Here is a 20,957-nt window from a genome sequence, read left to right on the forward strand (position 1 = left end):
AGGGTCTTGAGCTCAAATGTCCGCGGACCCGATAATTCTCGGCACGGTGCCTACTCTAATCATGGGGTCCCACACTGCAACTCTGGGCAATAGCTTGCTTAGTCTCCACACTGGCCCTAATCGCTAAGGATGCCTGGCTTCACCAGGAGGGTGCCCAGGAGTTGGGCGCCTCACAGGAACAGGCCAGGATGGGTTCCTCTGCGGTTTATTCAGCACGGGGACACACTGGTAAGTGTAACCATGCGCTTTATAAGCTTCAGAATTACAATTAATTACAGTTCTTCTTATGAACGAGGTGGAGAGTTACAGTTGTGAAGGAAAATAAATATGAGTGTAAAGTCTGATTGCATTTTTGAAACTTTTGCCATGATTAAGTTTCCGCAACGGATATATATAGCAAACTTTTGTACTGTTTGATTTTTACTGGGTCCAACGAATCAAAATAAAAAAGTGAGATAAATAGAAGCTACTTCTGATTGAATACATGTCCATTTTATACGGAGCTTGGGACCAACGCGTATGTATGTCACTTAGTGCAATACTCTCTGTTTCATCAAAATCATAGGGTAACCAGAAGTAACTGTACACAATGTTTCTCTCTAATGGCATCACAGGAATCGACTTCACGTAACCTTGTATTCAAATTACATAACAAGAAACGACAACTCTCAATCATTGACACGGGTGAAATCCCCAAAAATAAATAAGTATGTCCTGCTGTAAGGCCCTAAGCAGGGGCGGCTCTAGGCTCATGGTGGCCCTGGGCAAGGAGCGTAGGTAGGGGGCCCCGGAACAGGGGATCCGGGCGGGGTGGAGCGCGGAGGCCAGTAAAGAGGGGGTGGGGGGGGTGGTCCGGGTGTTTAGAAGTGGAACAGAGCCATAGGCCGCCAAATCCCTGCCAGGGGCTGCCACGAAAATATATATCAATCCTCAGAGGATTATTATATTAAGGATATATATTGGGGTGGTGGTCCCTGGGGTTTGGTGGCCCTGTGCAGGTGCACAGCTTGCACATGCCTAAGGCCGGCCCTGCCCTAAGTAACAGAAGGTGTGAAAAACTGTGCTGAACATGTTTGTATTTAGAGAAAGACTGTGACAACAACAACAAAATGAGGTAAAACCACTTCGGTGTTTGCGATATCCCCACCTACTAGCACCTGTAAAAGCGGGCACTAATGTTGCACCTTTCAAAGCAGGAATGCAGGCAGAAACACTGTTTCCGTATGTGGCAACATGTTTACCAGAATATTGGCATTATTTACAATGAAGGGTCCGTCCTTCTCCAAATTAAAGCCAATGTGTACATATGTGTATATATATATATATATATATATATATATATATATATATATATATTACCTACTGGCTGTCGCCAGTAGGTATATATAGTTAGGATTTTTTCCCTATGGGATTTTTGAAAATTCTATGTCTAATAACTTTGGCGTTTGTGGACGGAATCGGCTGAAATTTTCAGGAAAATGGCACATTTTGTTTCTGAGCAGCCCTTGAAAATTTGGGGGGGTTTCGTCAAGGGGGGGCCGAGAAAAAAGGGGGGTCCCAAAACACGTTTTTCCCATGTTAATTTCCATAGGGCGGTTGGCCTCACTTTTAGCTCGAACGGCTGAATGGATTTGCACGAAACTTGGCAAAATTGTAGGGACTGTTAGCCCGATGTGCCTTTGCTAGGTCCCAATATATGTGCTTCAGTGGATTTTGAGAAATTAACGTTCAAAAAAAGATATATATCTGTAACAGCGCTCCGGGCTGCGCTCCGGTTCGCGTACTTTTCGCGAAACGGAACTTTGCGATGCGAAGCTGATTGGCTTTCCGGTGTCTGTCAACATTCTAAACAGTCCGGAGCGGCCGCCATCTTATCTCTCGGTAGGATCGAGAGAGAAGAGGTGAAAAACGAAGGGGGAATTTAATGAAAGGGGGCAAGGTAGACCCCTCTTGACCCCCTAGGAATGATGTTGGGGTTATTAAAGGGTCCCATGGGGAAAATAAAAAAAAATGGATTTTTCACGGTAGAAGCGCTTCCCGGGCCGCGAACTGGGCCGCAAACTGGTAGCGAAACGGGAATTCGCCATTTTGTGTTTCGTTTTAATTAAATTACTAGGTATAAGGGGGTGCGGGAGACGTATCCTGATCCCTTATGTTTTCTGAGGGTGGCTGAGGAGGCTCATATATGTTGATGTCTTCCAGCGGCTGTGCATGAGCGTTTTTTTTTTTTGTTGCTGCGTGACGTCTGTTAACGTTCGATTCGATGGAAATCAGGAAGTGTTGACCGCCAATTTGTCACTGCGATAAAATATTTTGTTATAAATGAATCCTTATTGATAAACATTGTCTGCGCCATCTTGCCTTTTTTCCAATGCCACAATTTTGTCGTGCACGGCAGCCATTTTAGATGCCTTGACCAGACCCACTCTCTGCATGCCGTCGATTCTCAGCACGGCCCCCCACCCTCGCAAGCATCTCCCCCACGCACTGGTCACCCCCGCTCTCTCTCTCATGCATGGGCCATAAACTTCCCCCCATCTGCGCTGCTCTTCCCTGAGAATCACACCCTGTGCCCGCCCGACACCTCCCTTTCACCCTATTCACTACCGCACCCTCTGACACTCCTCTTCCTCTGTGTCCGATTGTCCAGGCCGGTCCCAGGCTATCACCTAGCCCTGCGGATGTAGTTTATGGCCCCAGCTGTAGAGAATCCAGACATGCCAACCCTCCGGATTCAGGCGTGAGACTACCGATTTCAGTGCTAGTCTCCCGCCTCCCGATTCCTGCAAGCAAAAACCCGATTCCTCGGGGTTTCAGCTGACAGGGCTTGGTATTGTGTTACGTGCTAATTCTTCCAGGAAACGTCAGAGGGCCGATGCAGGGGCTCTAGAAGGGGTGATAAACCATTTAAGCCTCATTAACAAGCGCATGGTCTTTTAAAGATCTGTGAAGTACTCGGGGCGGCGGTGTGTGTGTGCCCTCTTTCAGGAGCGGGCGGGGGGGGGCACTGCCAGCAACTTGCCAGGCCAGGCAGTGTTCAACACTTGCATCACCCTTTCTCTGCCTGCTATTGCGCTCCATGCTTCGGAAAGGTAAGAAAAAGAACGTGCATTTGAGTTTGAAATGTCCGATCCTGTAGCAGCACACTTCCAAAGCTCACACATGACAATAACCCGATTCAAGGCCCCATTCACCCGATTTTTTAAAAATATATAGCACTCCAAAAAAGTAGTAGGATTATAAAACTTTATTAACTTATAAATATATAGAACGCAACAAAAACTGTAAATACATTTAAACATTTTTTTGGAAAAAAGAAGCAACAATGGTCAGTTGCTGTCTTTTGTGCGAATAGTCCCAAGGCAGCACAACGTGCTGAGTTCTGGACGGCACCCAGGTGATGTTACCTGGGTGCCGCACTGGTTTTTGGTATCCTACAATGCAGCTCAGAAAAACAGCGTGGGGCGCCCCGGGGGGTGCGCGGGGAGGCCTCGTCAGTAGCGGTCTGTTGTGCGAATAGTCCCAAGGCAGCAGAACGCGTTGAGATGTGGATGGCACCCAGGTGATGTCCAGTAAGTTGCCGCACTGGTTTTGGTATCCTACAATGCTGCTCCGAAAAACGGCGTGGGGCGCCCGGGGGGGGGGGCGTGGGGGAGGCGGCGTGAACGGGCCTCCCCAGGTGGAGGCTCGTCTGCTGTACTGGGGCGCCCCTTTACCGTTTCAGTTGCCATTCCGCCCGCTTTTGCTACACTGTGCCTCATCCTCCATTCAGCTGTTTATCGCCCGCTCTTGCGGCTACAGCGTCTCGCTCACCATGTAGTTGAGTTGCGCCCACTCTTGCGGTGCAGCGATAGGCGGCTGCCATAGGACTCTTAAAATGGCGGACGGCTCTTCGGATTTGGGCCTGGTCCACTAAAATGGCCCTGGGACACCTTGAAACTCGGACGCTTGCCTGCTAGGGCTTGGGCTCCATTCTCGAAAGCGTCCCCTCAGCCGTGAAGATTCTACAAAAGTCTTGGGGGCCCTCGACTCCTGCAGGCTTCCGGTGGGGAGCAGCTGCCATGATTGCTCGCGGAATGACCATGACGGAGCCAGGAGATGGTGGTGCTTTCATGCTGACGCCAGCTTCAGTCTGAAACATCCAGAAACAAGGTGGGGCTTTCATCGTTTGGGAAAAAAAAATGTTCTAAACCAATGAAAAGTGTTATTTTTAGGTCATATGACCAAGCCTTCCATCATTAGGAAACCAAAAGTAAAATGAACCAATGAAAAGTTTTATAAACAAGTCACATGACCTGTTATGCGGCATAGGGCTACAAAAAGCGTAGAAAATCCGTTGGCACGTGAGGCGGCGTCAGTAGCGGACCGATGTGCGAATAGGCCGAAGGCAGCACAACGCGCCGAGATCCGGATGGCACCGAGTTGGTGTCCAGCAAGTTGCTGCACTGGTGTGGCTATCCTACAATGCTGCGCCGAAAGTCGGCGTGGGGCGCCCCGTTGGCCTGTGAGGTCGCGTCAGTCAGTGGGGGCTGTGCGTCTCCCCCAAGATGGAGGCTCCTCGGCTGCAGTGGGGCGCCCCTTAGCGTTTCACTCGCCGTCCAACTGAGTTGCGTCCGCACTTGCGGCTACAGTAGGCCGAAGGCAGCACAGCGCGCCGAGATCTGGATGGCACCGAGGTGGTGTCCAGCAAGTTGCCGCACTGGTGTGGCTATCCTACAATGCTGCGCCGAAAGACGGCGTGTCCAGCTGAGTTTCTCCCGCTCTTGCGGTACAGTGACTCGAACGCGCCGAGATCCGGATGGCACCGAGGTGGTGTCCAGCAATTTGCCGCACTGGTGTGGCCATCCTACAATGCTGCGCCGAAAGTCGGCGTGGGGTGCCCCGTTGGCTTATGAGGTGATTTCAGTAGTGGACCGATGTGTGAATAGGTCGGAACCAGCACAAGGCGCCAAGATCCGGATGGCAAGTCCTGGATGTTGAGTGCCATAGTTGAGAGTTCTGAGCAGTGTTTGTAACACTGTCTGAACCTTATTTGCACCTGCTGCAGCTTCACTATTGCCCTGGTGTGGCCAAAGATCGCCCATGACATAGGCGGCCGGCTCCCGGGGTCCGGCGGAAGTTTTTTCCTTTTCCTTTCTGCATCTTGTCCCACAATCCGTTTGACCTGAAGACACGACCAGGTCCCTGAATGTGTGCAGGGGGACGTTATTGATTGAATCAAAATGGCGGCTTCACACAAAGCTGACTCAAGCGTTGCTGTTGATGCTATACAGACAAAAATTGGTTTTCAGTTTGTACATTCTTCAGGATTTTTTTTTCCATCCAAGGCTGATTGAGAGTTTGTAGAACAATAGCTTCAGATTTTCAACATACTACTCTTCAACATTCTTCCTAAATGTAACAATGTGAGACTCACTAGGAGAACGGCTGTTTATCTTTCCTTTCAAAATGCTGCCAACAATATTTTCTGAATGGAAGACACCATCTTGTAGCATAAAGGGCCGAAAGGGGTTCTGGTCTGGCCGATGGTTGGTGGAGACATTTTGACTATATCTTGGACCTGCCCGGCCTCGCCCAAAATGGCGCCGGTATAAATGGGACTCGTAACTCCTTGTTGTGTACTGGTTGAACAACCTTGATATCACGAGATATGAATGCAGTTTTGATGCTCATGGCGGGCGGGGACGAGAATTGATTGAATATTTCGACATCCCTATTGATATTAAGTTCTGATGTGTTATTGATTACTGTACTATTGAAAGTTCGAATTAACGTCACCCATGGTACTTGCCCGCAAATGTATATCTAGATAATTGTTTTGTAAGTGGCCCTGTCGTATTTTAATTACAAAATGTACGTCCACCGATTCCGCAACTGTTAGACACCTTAGTTCTTGCAACCTAATGGCCCGCTCGTTACGTTCCTCTACAGTGTAAATGTCTCCTCATCATATACGATTTCAGTTTGCTCCGTGGCCGGCCCACGTGGTTATAGGCCCGTATTTGTATACTGACATTTTCACAATAAAGGTTTTTAAAACAAAACATGGTAGTAGTATTTACATTGGTAAAGTTTTTACTTTTAGTCACTGTTTTCGAATCAGTAAAAGGCAAGTGAAATAAAGCAGTCCAATTACATGACGGATAAAAGGTATAATACGTAGGAATGCAGTAAAGATAAATGGTCAAGGGCAGTTGTGTTTTCCACTCCTGCAACATAAAGTGATCGATAAGAATCTGATAATCAGGCGTATCGGCGACTAAGACAGCAGGCCGAGCCTCTTTTACTCAACGGCTCCGTCATGGGACGAAGAAACGCCCTTTTTCTCGAAAAAGGAATATATTTTACTTGCAGGACAGTTGTAAATTTTCCGGGAAAGTACATTAGCCTGGAACATTATAACATATATGTTTAAAAAAAATTATGTTCGAAACCAATAAAAAGCGTAATTTTTAGGTCATATGACCAAGCTTTTCATCATTAAAATAACAAAAGTAAAATGAACCAATGAAAAGTTTTATTAACAAGTCACATGACCTGTTATGCTTACGTTACGAGCTGCGCGCCGCGCCCCGGATCGCTTCCGGGAAGCTGCGCTTCCCGCACCGGAGCACTTCCGGGTGCGCTAACGCGGCGTGTCATATAACGCATTACGCGACAACGTAGGTCAAGAATATAGTCAAAATGTTTCCACCAACCAGCGTTCGGAACACAACCCCTTTCAGCAGTCCAAAAAGTTCTGTTAAATGACAACAGAGGGGACAGGCAACAAGAACCATCAGTCAAAGAGGGGAGGGCAAGTTCTTCTCCACCGGGTCATGTTGGGGCGCTACTGGAACTGATCGAATTGGTAGTCTACAGTGTTTCTGGATGTTTCAGACTGAAGCTGGCGTCAGCATGAGAGCACCACCATCTCGTAGCTCCGTCGTGGCCATTCCACGAGCAATCATGGCAGCCGCTCCCCACCAGAAGCCTGCGGGAGTCGGGGGCCCCCAAGACTTTTGTAGAATCTTCACGGCTGAGGGGACGCTTTCGAGAATGGGACCCAAGCCCTATCAGGCAAGCGTCCGAGTTCCAAGGTGTCCCAGGGCCATTTTAGTGGACCACGCCCAAATCTGAAGAGCCGGCCGCCATTTTGAGAGTCCTGTGGCAGTCGCCTATCGTTGCATTGCAAGAGCGGGAGCAACTCAACTACATGGTGAGCGAGACGCTGTAGTCGCAAGAGCGGGCGGTAAACAGCTGAATGGCGGAAGAGGCACAGTGTAGCAAAAGCGGGCGGAATGGCAACTAAAACGGTAAAGGGGCGCCCCACTACAGCGTGTCTTCAGGTCAAACGGATTGTGGGACAAGGTCCAGAATAGAAGAGTCATCAAAAGGCAAAAAGTTCCGCCGGACCCCGGGAGCCGGCCGCCTATGTCGGGGGCGATCTCAGGCTACACCAGTGCTATAAGACTTGGGGAGGGGGTCGGAGCCAAGCGTCTTCTCCGAGTCCGTGCCATCACACCGCCCCTCGGGGGCCTCCGTCAAGCGGTTTAGGGAGGTACCATATCACATTGTTTTCCAATGCAGTCAGGTCCACAAACGGCCCTCACTTACTTTGAGAATAGTGAAGCTGCAGTAGGTGCAAATAAGCTTCAGACAGTGTTACAAGCACTGCTCAGAACTCTGAACTATGGCACCCAACATCCAGAACTTATGCCATTTGAGAATGGCAGTGACATCGAAGCAACTCAGGGACCAAAACCATTAACGTACTTTCACGTATGAAAATCTTACTTGGGGAGGGGGCAGGAGCCAAGCGCCCCCTCCCAGTCCGCGCCACCACACCGTATGTTGAAAATCTGAAGCCATCGTTCTACAAACTCAACCAACCTTGGATGGAAAAATCTAGAAGAATGTACAAACTGAAAACCAGTTTTGGTCTGCATAGCATCAGCAGCAACGCTTGCTATCAGAGTGCATGAGTTTCATGCTCGATCGATTGAGCTAGCCGGATCGGGCAACAAAAAGTATAAAATAGTTATGTAAATAGTTATTTAATAAAAATGTTTTACCCTGTTACTTTGCTGGTGTGTTGTATATATTTTTAATATTTGCATAGGGTTTGTCGTTATTTTGGGCGGGGTGGGTGACGGAGCCGAGCTGTCTTGCAGCCCTCATGGTGTGGAGCTCAGTTCATCTCACTATTTTCGTATTTCTCATGAAGGGTTGTTCCTAATGTTTCTATTTTAGCGAAGTCAAAAAGAGATCCAATTAGTGGCCTACTGATTTTGCTCGATTACTTTTATTTTTTTACACGATTTTTCACGATTTTTCACTATCTGCAAAGACTAAACAGAGTATTGCGACTTTGTGCTTGTTTGTAAATAGAGAATGAACCAAAGAGAATCAATTGTAAAACAGTAAATGCTTGGATAACAATCAATCAAATGGAGAGACAAGCAGGCACGACGGATTACAACGGGGGTAAAGGCCAGCGTTAACTACCCTTCACTATCTGCAAAGAGAGAGTACTACTAAGAGAAAAGAGGGGAGGGGGGGGCAGCGTTCAAAGCACATCAGCGTGCATAAACACGAAAAAGTTTTTACCTATCACGTACTTGACATTTGACAGCTTTTGATATTTGCTATTAAAAAACCATTGAAATTCACAGAAAAAACCATAGGTTTTAGGCCATATATAGTTAGGAATTTGCATTTACAAAACCTTGAAAATTCACTGAAAAAACCATTGGTTATAGACCATATATAGTTAGGGATTAGCCTTTTCAAAACCTTATTTTACTCACACAAAACCATTGAAATTTCATATATAGTTAGTTGCACTAACTATATATCGCGCACCCGCAATCCACTGCTGATGATGTCACATATTACATCATTCATGACATGGTTAGTGACATCACTGATGACATCACTGATGACATCTCAAATGACATCACTGATGACATCTCAAATGACATCACTGATGACATCACTGATGACATCTCAAATGACATCACTGATAAAATCACTGATAACATCTCATTTGACATTACTGATTACATCACTGATGATATCATTCATGTGATAATACCATGAACCTCTTCAGACTCTAATATAACCTTAGATACAATCAGTGTAAACAGACAGTCACAGACTGTCACTCATCCATGGAGTTACTCACACACCTAGTCAGTTATGCAAAAAATCAATCACACCTCCATTTTCTAAACTATACAGTTATACACACCTTACTTATTCAAACATATACTAACACATATTTACTCTCTTATACAATCCCTGATACATGTTCACAATGATCCATACAGCCACTCACACATTCACTGGCTCTTATGCACAGTTATTTATATATGTCAACTCTCACATGTACTGTGTTTTACATATGTACTTACTTTGACATGTAGCACTGAGATATCCATTCACTCACCAATACACTCATGCACAGTCAACCGCCCATACAGCTGTTTCCACATGCACTTTTGAACCCATACATATAGTGAATCAACTACTCACACATCTATGTACAGAGTCACACACCTCCCAGCCACCCATACACACACACTCAGTTTCCCATACAAATACTTGGACAACCAATGAATAACCCATACAGTTACTCATATAGCTACTGATTAACACATGCAGCAGTTTGTAGAACAACAGATATAATGATGCACAAATTAAGACAGTTTAGTCACTAACCCATGCACTCAGTAAGACACATTTAATCATTCTCTCATACAGTCAGTCATGCACCTACTAAATCCTTCTTCCAGACACTTAAACATCCACTCATTCTTCAATATGTAAGACATATTTTAACTTTACAGAAACATACAGTCACTGGATGTTGTCATCAGTGATGTCACTAACCATGTCATGAATAATGTAATATGTGACATCTTCAGCAGTGGATTGCGGGTGCGCGATATATAGTTAGTGCAACTAACTATATATGAAATTTCAATGGTTTTGTGTGAGTAAAATAAGGTTTTGAAAAGGCTAATCCCTAACTATATATGGTCTATAACCAATGGTTTTTTCAGTGAATTTTCAAGGTTTTGTAAATGCAAATTCCTAACTATATATGGCCTAAAACCTATGGTTTTTTCTGTGAATATATATATATATATATATATATATATATATATATATATATATATATAATATATATATATATATATATATATATATATATATATATATATATATATATATATATATATATATATATATATATATATATATATATATATATATATATATATATATATATACACATACATATATATCACGCTCAAAACCCTCCATGTCGGGAAAGGAAACAGCACTCCGGCGGTGACAAATAAACAGCGAGTTTATTATTTGCAGCATAAATATATATATATCAACCAACAAGCTTCTTGATATCTTCAAGTTTGAGCCACACCGATCCAAGTTTGTAAAAGCGTGTTTATTTGAGGGCAAAAAGACTTGTTTCGAGCTATCCAGCTCTTGGTCACATGACATCAGTTCAGAGTTTTTATACATTGTGGCAAAACTAAAGAAAAGACTTAGGATTCAATTCATCTCCCGACATAAACGTGAGTGTTTCAATACATTTCACTCCGTATATATGTATTACTATTCTTTAAATTATTATTGTCACAATTGCTTGTACAGAGATATTTTAAATAACACTGCGCACAGACAGTAAGTTTGCATGTTGCGTAATGAAAAACATAAAGAGCGGTGACTGGGTTTAGTACCCTGTACTATGTCACTAAAACTGTATTCTCTCCTTGTCAGTGATCCCACTGATAATACTGAACACAAATTGATGTATATATAGTGAAGTGAGTGCTCGTATAGGGTATGGTACCCATAAAGTGAAAAAATATCTAATATCTAATATCTAACTCATAATATTTGTCTATACAATCGTAACTGTGTCTATTATTCAGTAGCCCAAATAGTGTCTAGAAAAGGAGAGCGTGGTTGTAAAAACAAACACCTAATGCGCAGTGCTCGTAGCTCATAACAGTAGTTGGTGACCCACACACTCCATCCGTCCAATCTATATAAAGACAAACAGAAACAAAGACAGGTTATTCATATGCTCTAATAAACAACTTTGCTGTGTACAGTCAAGCCTCATAGTTTTCTTGTCCACTTCATAACAATTCTGTTCAGTAGCATAACATCTGTTTTTGAAAAATCACATCTGCTTTTAAAGGGATTTTTTTTTTCTTCATTTCAGTTAAGTCAAAGCACCGCTTTCAACTACAAATCAACATCGGGCATGCATGCTATACAAAAGTGAGGGGATACAAAACGTAAAATATGACAGGGAAGGGATAAGTGACACAGAACTAACTATGTACAAGTTAAAATCGATATAGATCTCTAGTCCTGTAAAGGTGCATCGGGACCTTTAGTGGTACTCAAGTTATAGATGTATGTGCATCTCTGAATCATTGTTCATCCCAAACGGAACGACACTGCCAGCTTGCAAAATAAATCCCGATTCTGTTCTACGTAGGGCTAGAATTCTATTACCACCCCTGGGGTTATTAGGGATGGTGTCCAGTGCAAAATATTTGGCTCTCGTCCAATACCTTTCATGATCTTGGGAAAAGTGTCTAGCCGTACTGTAGCTGAAATCTTTATTGGTAATTCCACGCCAATGCTCTAGTATCCTTTTCTTTACAGGGAAGGTGGTTGAGCCTATGTACCACTTGCCGCAAGGGCAGGTGATTACATAGTCTACAAAGTCTGTGCTGCACTATATGTTTTTCCGGATATACCATTTCCTGTTGGTTCTCCGTAGTGTCACCTCTCTCACATTATCACTATGACTACAAGCCTTGCATTTACCACATCTATGGAATCCCCCATTCTGTCTAGCCATGTGCATTTCTGATGTTCTATGTGACTCCTCACTATTTTATCTTTGATGGATGGGCCTTTCCTGTATGATATTGCTGGGCGTGGGCCTAGTTTTTCTTTAAGTGATTTATCCTGTAAAAGGATATCCCATCTCTTTATGTTTATCTGCCTGAACTGGTTTGACTGGGAGTTATAGGTTGTGATAAGTCTGATTGGAGAATCAGTTTCAGTTTGTTTTGTCTTAGGTGCTTTATGCAAGGCTTCATTTCTCTCAGTTTCATCTGCTCTTTTCTCGCCCATTTTGAGCATTTTGAGGGGATACCCTCTGGCTCGAAATCTTTTAGACATCTCATTTTTGTTCTTCATGTCAGCTCCCTCTGAGCTGCAATTTCTCTTAGCCCGGAGGAACTCTCCAAAGAGTATGCTCCACCTAATATATATATATATATATATATAGACACACACACACACATATATATATAGACACACACATATATATATATATATATATATATATATATATATATATATATATATATATATATATATATATATATATATATATATACATACATGTGTGGGGTATTTGTATAGTGCAGACCTACCGCTGTTGGAACATAAAGAGTTAAAGGCAAGCATGTAGCCAAAAGGTGATTGGAGGGTAAGCTGAGTTCTCAGAGTAGAGGTGGACTGTTGCTTCCTCATAAAATGGAGTTCTTCCAAGAGGTGCTGGGGCGGTCCTGAGGGACAAAGGCACCTAGTTCCAGAACCTGGGTGCATAATGGAGGTGGCCTATTACACTGTTTTTCTTTTGTTTGCAACTTTTCATTTCCCTCTTGATGGTGTCCTGGCTACGTGTGTGTTGAGAGCCTCTGGACATGGTGAGTTTGTCACGCGAAATAGGTGGGTGTGGCGATTGTGTGGACTATGTACAAGACCTATTCAATTTTGAAGATGGTGCAGGCTGGCAAAGAGTGCCACTGGAATTCCTTCAGGGTGGGGGTGAGTTGGTCATATTTCATCAGGCTCTGGATGAGGTATGCTCTGATATGCAGGGTGCTTTTAATGGACTCTAGTGTGGCGTCAGGGTGGCAATAAAGCAGTGCTTTGCCTCTACAAAGATGCAAGAGTATGTGATTTGAATGCCAGTTTTGAAGACACTTCCTAGGAGAAATAATGACACTTAAGTATGTAGCAAGAAATGGTACCAAGCTGCCTTGAGTTTGTTGAAAATGTGTTCTGTGAAGGTGAGGTTTGTTTTCTGAGTGAATTGTAATGGTTTGGCATTGGGTGAAAGTTGCTATTTGAATTATTCCTGGTTCAATTAATTTAGCCAGGTTTGAACTAGTTACTGTTTTTTGTTCTCGGTGAAAAGTAGGAATTCTGTCTCAGTGTGGTTGAACTTTTTAAATAGATACTGAGCATCCACGCCTGGATGAGGTTTACTCAGAGTTTGAGGCATTGGATATCAGGAGGAGTGGACGGAACTTTGAGGTACGGATGTGTTTCATTCGTGTATTGTTGAGTTTTGATGCTGTTACCGGTGAGTGGTGTCCCAACGGGCTCCATGTAGAGGTTGAAGATGGCAGGGGACAAGATGGAACATGGGAATATTCTGGCATCTGTAGGTGCTATGGGAATGAACTGGTGATGGCTGGATGGGTAGTTTAAGAACCAGTGAAGGATGTTGCCGTTGATTCCCATTTAAAGCTGTAGGTTGTGGATGATGGTGGAATGATCAATGCTGGTGAAGGTGGTTGAGCAATATGGAAAAATAAGGAGGAGGGGTCCCCTTATCTGTGGTCATATGGGCATTGTCTTTGAATTGCTATCGCTGTCTCCATGCTATAGCATGAGATGAAGCAGGGCTGGTAATCATGGCAAAAGATGAATGGTGCTGATGTGAGTTGCCTTTAGACTGCTTTTTCAGTCATCTTGTTGATAGGCTAGTGATGTGGTGGCCGTTGGCAAGGCCATCAGGGAGTGGTTTGCTTTTCTTTAAGAGTGGGAGGATTTAGCTTGTTCTTCAGAACTTCTGAGATGATGCTGTGAGGGAGGTGTTGGCAATGGTGATGAGAGACCATTTCCGGAGAAGGCTTTGATGAGGGTAAGACATCATCTTCATAGGAGATGGTATTACGAGTTGAGGATGCAAATGAAAAGTACTTAAGACAGGGGTTTTGAAGGATGAATACTGTGGAATCAATCTGAAGGGGTGAGTGTTAACCCCTTCGATGCTGATGACGAGCTCAGCTCGTCATCAGCCACGGGTGACGTGTGCGGATGACGAGCTGAGCTCGTTATGTATCGCGGTTAATTGAAAACAGCCGCACAGCGCAAAAATCACCGCAGCAGCGATGCGGTTAAAGGAGAACCAAGCTTTATGTTGCTGATGTGCATTTTGGTCTTCTGTATTTTTTCACTGACGAAAAGATTGATAGCATTGCCCTTGTTTGTGGAGTAAGGGAGTGGAGGGTAATATTTAGGCAGTGCTTAAATGTCTTCAGGAGTATTTTTATTCTACTGGTAGGTTCATTCATGTTGTTGGGATAGTACTTGCCTTTAACAGATGTGATGAGCTGTCTGCGTGTGCATGGAGGTACTTTAGTAGCGTGACTTTATCAAAGGTTCTGTATTTCTTCCCTTTTCTTTCCTGTCTGTGGGTGGAGCATTTGTATTCAGAGAGGTCTTTGGAGTACCAAAGTGCTGACAGATTCAGCTTTCACTTACTTGTTTTTGTTAGAGAATGGGTGTTCACATGGTTTTCCACAAGTGGGTTGAAGTAATTTAGAAGGGTATTGAGGGTGGCAGTGCAAACGACGCATTTGAGCATAAGGTTGCTGATGGAGAAGCATTTAAAGTATCTGAAGGTTTCTTGTTCCCTTTTAGGTTTAACTCTGTGTGCTGGTTGGATGCTGAGCAAGTTGACAGGGATGGTGAGGTAACTGGCCCAGTTCGGGGTTTGAGAGGCTTGCACTGAATGTGTGGTATTGTGGAGAAGACAAGGTTGATGATTTGGTCTTTGAGGTGTGCTGGCTAGGTGGCATGCTGTACCATGTCGAGAGTGTTGTTTTTTCATGCTTTATTTGTCTGGGATGTTTAAGATACTGAGGAGGGTGTTGTGTGTTATTCTATTGCTGAGGTCAGATAATTCCTGCATAAAATTCTTGTTCGATCCCGTAGGCTTGGAAATGAGGTGGAAGATCATGGATTGCATTGTGCAGACTGGGAAGTAGCATGTGAAGAGCTCCACATATTGGAGTGCTTGTTTGCATAGGATGCAGCAAAAGGAGGACACATGGATGTGTGCAGTTCACATGCTAGATTCTGTAGTGTGTGGGACTAAGGACATCACGATAGGTAAAACAATAAATAATTTAAATATCTCATGGAGGTAGATGAATGAAGACATAAGAATCAAAGGTAGAAGCATAGGAGGTGTAGTGGCTACCTTTGAGCATCCCAAAAGGAGGCCCCTCTGCCATCAGTTACTGTTCCACAGAATTCCTGCCAACTGGTTCTGTGCTGGCTCCTTGGATATGGTTGATGGTACTATAAAAGCACTCCCTCTATACTTCCATGGGTGCTTGTACTTAGAAGAGGATTCATAATAATGTTGAGGTCCGAAGAGCGGGGTCAGGGCCGCTAGCAAAGACATAGATGTTCACAGTTGTGACTACTGCATTATGTCCATACAGTGGAGGTGACACTTCCCTTTACTTCTCATGACACTGTGCTGGGTGCTCGTATGAAAGTCAAAAGGTTCCTGGTACTTAGAAGCATGAAAGGATGAGTCACGCCTGGTGGGATTCAAACATGTCACTGCTGGTTGCCTCTACATTTCATTTGTATGTACTTAACCCATTGACTCATCTTACTGGCAGAAGTCTTCCTATAGGTTTAACAGCAGAGAGTATCCTGACTTGAGGCCAGTGGCGTGGCCAAACTAGAGGGGCCACCCCTGCAAGGTACATAGGTGGGACCCTCTCTGGGCTCAATCAGGACCTCTCAGGCCAGGGCTCAGTGCTGAGGGGGGGCCCTAGAGCTGGGGCCCCCTGCACCACAGGGGCCTATATTATGCCTTTGCTTGAGATGTGCTCTGAGCTGAATTCACCTCAGGCTAGGGGGGCCCCTCTGTGGGTTTGTAAGCTCTGTGCTTCCCTTGAATAGACTGTTCACACCTGAGGTCATTATCATTAATGCTCCAGGATGAATTACTAAACCCTCAGGAGTGAAGAAAGTCTGGGCCAGAGACTGTGAAGATGAATTATTAATGCTTTGATTTAAAAAAGTATTTTCAAAGCATTCAGAGACAGACTAATCAAATCATCAAAGCTTTATTCAATTCATCAGCAATTACAAAAGGCGATACACTCATTCAAAATATATTATCGAACCTAATTAAAATACAATATTCAGAAAATATTAAAACAGAGAGCTAAGCTGTTTATATGCCATAAATAAAAACATTGCCAACCGAATAACAATTCATCTCTTTTAAAAATGTTTGTCACAACATTTACCTGTACCGCTTTCTAATTACATGGGCGCCCCTTATGAAATTTATTAGAGCAGTACATATATCAATAGAGTCCAATTAATACAAACATTTAAAACCATTTCTATAAGAACAGGGACGTTGTTCTCTCAATAAAGGAGCAGAAATCTCGCTCTTACTGTTTTATAAAGTGCACTGAGACGGACTATACATCATACTGGGTAGAAAAGTCTGTGCAAGGATTTTGAAATGGATGATTAACATCTGAGGGAGGGAGGTTTCCATTTTAGACAATGAGAATGTTTTGTTTGTTTCTGCAGTTCACAGTCGAGGTCCTGGAGGATGAATTAGGTTGTTGATTTCTGGGCTAGGGCAAGGCACTGTGGCAGACTTCTGGGTCACTATGTGGTATCAGAGCTCAGTGAGCAGAAGAGCAGTCAATACAATAATAGCCTTGTGAATACAGCCATGGTAGAGGTAGACTGATTTACAATGGCATCTTGTAGCATTCAGCACACCTTGCACAGTCCTATTACTCTTTCTAGGCCACCAACATATTGGAAAGTTGGGAGATGCCCTTGTAAGCAAATTCACATCTTGCCATGGCCATTGAATATTTAAAATTATAGTGGAGTGTTTTGTCTTTGCTGTGATAGCTGGCCATCAAATAAATAGGCCTGGTGGCACCATCTTAATTTTTTGTACTATTTTTCAAGGGCAGTTGCTTTTCAGTGTGTTTTCTTCAAAGTCTACAGGCAACAAAGATCTTTTCAAAGTAGGCTCTCAGCAACCTGTCAGAATATAATTTGATGTGATAACAAATTCCCATGTGTTCTTCTTGTGTTTTTGTGACCTGTTCTTTCTTGACAACAGCCATACCTAAACCATCTGGCTGGCTGGTTCTCTAGGGTCCTTCAATGCTTTGGGTTCCTTTCTTCAATGCAGGCTCTGAAAACATCCATCTTCCTTTGAGGACTTCGTGTCTCTTCTGGATACTGTCACGGGGAAACTCTCATGGTTTTTTTCTCATTATTGTCCCTTCTGCTCTGAATCAACATTGTGGCCCTCATTCTGAGTCAGGTGGAATTCCAGGTCCATTCTGTCATTTCCTCATTCAGAGCACAAAAATATGGAATGGCGGAAACTGAGGTGGAGATACCAACCTGGATTAGTAATTTCAACCTATCTATCTTTGCCTTCAATTACTAGTGGACCCAGAATGGGATCCTAAGCTTTTTAATTCATATTTTTGCTAGATTGACACTGTAATAACTTCTGAGGGCTCTTATCTCTATGCTGACTGGAACTACTTGGCCATTTCATGTAGTGGTGTACTGCCATGTGACCTCACCTTCAAGGGTCAGTTGGCGCCATTGGCATTTAACAAGTAGCTTCCTCTTTGAGAGTCATCTGGTCAATTCGTACTATTTGCCATCAGACACTTTCTCTTCCGCTGGTCACATATTACCACCATTTCTATGCCCATCACTCAGACTGGATCCTGATTGGTTTGGTCAGTCACACGGAACTGTCAAATAACAGGACCGTGTTATGTTTTCCATAGTTTGTCAAACTTTGTCATCTTCCAGTTCAACAAATCAATCCACTTTCTGAGTACCTTGCAGCGTGATCCCAACCAATTTACCATTTTGTTTAATCTGAACAAGATTTCCAGACCTTACCAATGACTTTCAAACTATTTATTTCTCCTTTGAGAAGGCCAATGGTACAGGCTGCCCCTTAACCACTGCAGTCTACTGTGGTTTAATTTAAAATGAGAACATTTTAATCTTAGGTGTTCAGTTAGTCAGTAACTGAGAAAATTGGAGTCGATCAGTAAAGTCTGCTGTTAGTAAGGTGAGCGCTTTGTACAAATGTTTAATGTTCGGTGTTGCTAATAGGGTGGGGATTATTGATCCACTAGAAACCAGAACCCAGGCTGGTCTGCATAACGACCCTACCAAAATATGCATTTTATTTACATTTTTCTACGGCTTCTCAACTGTAGACGTCCTTTCCGGATTTTCCGACAGGGTGCATCCTTAGGTACTCATTTTACTTTACCTGCCCTTTTTTGCATTTCTCCACATGCAATATCTGTATTCTGTTCTTGCTGCGGGCTGTGTTTCCTCTGCTGGTTTCTTCTCGACCGCCACCCTTTTCACTTCAGTCCCACACTCCCATCTGTCTTCCTGCCATCCCGCAGATCAGGCACAGACCCGGCGCGCGGCCTCCCCTCGCGCGCGCCCTTCGCAGTGATGGCGGCCGCTCCCCGCTGCAGGGCTTGTTTGCTGCAGTCGCCACAGGGCACCGCGCCAGGATGTGTCAGGCCGCAGAGCGCCAGGTTCTCGGGATGTAAACAGGAGACGAACCACTAATGTTGGCCTGTTTAGCTTTATGAGCCCCCGGGGAGGTATCTATCTCTAACACAACACTTCAAACAGCATTATTCATTATACACCGAGCCTCGCGCTGTGGCTCCGGTGTCATGCTGGTAGGCAGGGGCAGGGAGGATGAGAAGGGAGGGAGCGCGAGGACACGGAGGCGTACAGGAGCCTGTCAGTGGCAAGCTCATGGACGCATATTTTTTTTTAATTACGTTTTTTTGGTTCCTCATTTTTAGTTTAAAATTATCGTCCACAGAGTTGACTGGGCATATTGATATCATCATTTCACTGACATATGCAGTATACACGTCATCACCCTTCTCACCACAGTTACAGCAAAGGAATACACGAGATGGTGGACTCGTTACTCCAGTCAATTTACTTACATCAACTCATAACATATATACAAAGAAAAATCATGAACGATGTATTTTATTGATCTACAAATGGTCCCTAATATCTATACGACCAAAGGAGCTTTTGACCGAACTAGTGTTTTGTGTTTGTGTGTGTGTGTGTATGTACATGCACCAGCAGTCACCCCATCCGTGCTCTACAAATGCAGGCCTTCTTTGAGAAAAAGACCTGACAGGATCCTGGTATTTTCTGATTTCATGTCACAGAGTCCATATAATGTATCGGTGGGCTGTGATCTGATTTAGGGGTGATGGTTGTATCAAAGGTTTCCAACTTAGGTGACCATAAATGATGCACGACTGCCCGCAGCCATTTTGGCTATAGCAAATTTGAGTAGTTCAGACTTTCATCTATCTATTTTCAGGAGAAGGGAAGATCTCCAATGCATCATGATCAATCTTTTTGCATGGATTAACCCCTTGCATGCTCGTGACGGAACCATTCCGTCACGAGCCACGGTGGTGCTGTGCTGGTGACGGAATGGTTCCGTCACTGCTCGGCCGCGGCGCCTGCGGGGTGCTGATTTCGCGCCTGCGCTGAGCGTTCGTTGAGCAGGCGGGCCATGACGGAACCATTCCGTCACAAGCACAGTGCCACCGCGGCTTGTGACGGAGTGGTTCCGTCACAAGCATGGCGGCGCCGCGCGTCCCCCTCCCCCCCTAGCGCCACGGCGGAATTACCGCCGCGGCCAAGGGGTTAATGCCAAATCGATGAGTTTGCTATTGGGTTTGTCAGCTTTGGGGCGGGGTATTTAGCCTAGCAATTATACCCGGTCAGGTCTGACACAACTGTTGTGATTTCTGTCCACCAGCGTCTAATCCCCACACAGTGCCATATCATGTAAATGAACATTGCCTCGTCTGTTACACATTTGTGTCAAAACAGTGTCATGTTTGGTAATTACACCTTATGCCCCAGCACAGTTTTCATGGGGCAGCTCTGGACAGGCCAATTGGGCAACCAGGCAGTGCCCGATGGGCTGTCCGACCGATCAATGTGCGTTACTTTTAGCAGTTTGTGGGTCTGTTTTATGGCCAGATGGGCAAGTTTTTATTGTTGATTTGCTGATTTTACTAAAAACCATGCCTATAGCAAACACAAATGCATGCAGTCTCCCATACCATGCAAAATACTCATATATTGTGTTTACGAGTTTAAAACTGGTCTGATTTGCAAATGTGGGCCACTTTTTTAGCTACCAGGTTCGCTAATTGGGGCCACTTTTTTTTTGGTGCCTGGGCCTATTTTTTTTCCTCATTCGACCCTCTGCATGGGTTGGGTAGGTCATGTGGATATAGTTAAACTGCAGAAGTTTGAACCGTGCATTGCGAGGCACTACATTGGTATACTGCAGTGCCTGGCCCCACTCAGAGTCTGCCAGGTCTTCTCCTATATCTGTGTTCCACTTTACTCAAAGGTTTCTAGGCTGTTTTCCCCAGTGTTACCTATGTACTTATAGGCTGCTGTGACAAAGTTCCTCGTTTCGCCCGTGCTAAAGAGAAATGTTGTGAAGGTGTCAGCTTGGGCTCTACTCCTTCTCCTCCCAGCTATTGCCCTGGTCATAGATGCATGTATTAAGAATTGACCCTTGTATGTCAGCGCTAAATCTTCAAATTACATGAAATTTCCTGAGTCATATAGGTAACCTAGCAAAGTCACTCCTGCCCTACTCCAGGTCAACTTGTCTGCTGTTCCTGCCATTAAAGAAAACTTGGTTGACCCCTAATCCCACTCTTAGTTTCTCAACAACATCCTATTCGCTGCTGAGGAGCTTTTGGAAACGCAAG

The 20,957-nt window shown here is 44.3% G+C and overlaps 1 protein-coding gene across 1 annotated transcript in view; it reads left to right on the forward strand.

Moving 5' to 3' along the window:
• Window positions 1–20,957, forward strand: part of DTX1 (deltex E3 ubiquitin ligase 1) — a 448,016-nt gene that overhangs the window by 112,379 nt on the left and 314,680 nt on the right. The gene's annotated exons all lie outside the window — the stretch shown is intronic.

Source organism: Lissotriton vulgaris, chromosome 11, assembly GCF_964263255.1.
Source record: "Lissotriton vulgaris chromosome 11, aLisVul1.2, whole genome shotgun sequence".
NCBI lineage: Eukaryota > Metazoa > Chordata > Amphibia > Caudata > Salamandridae > Lissotriton > Lissotriton vulgaris.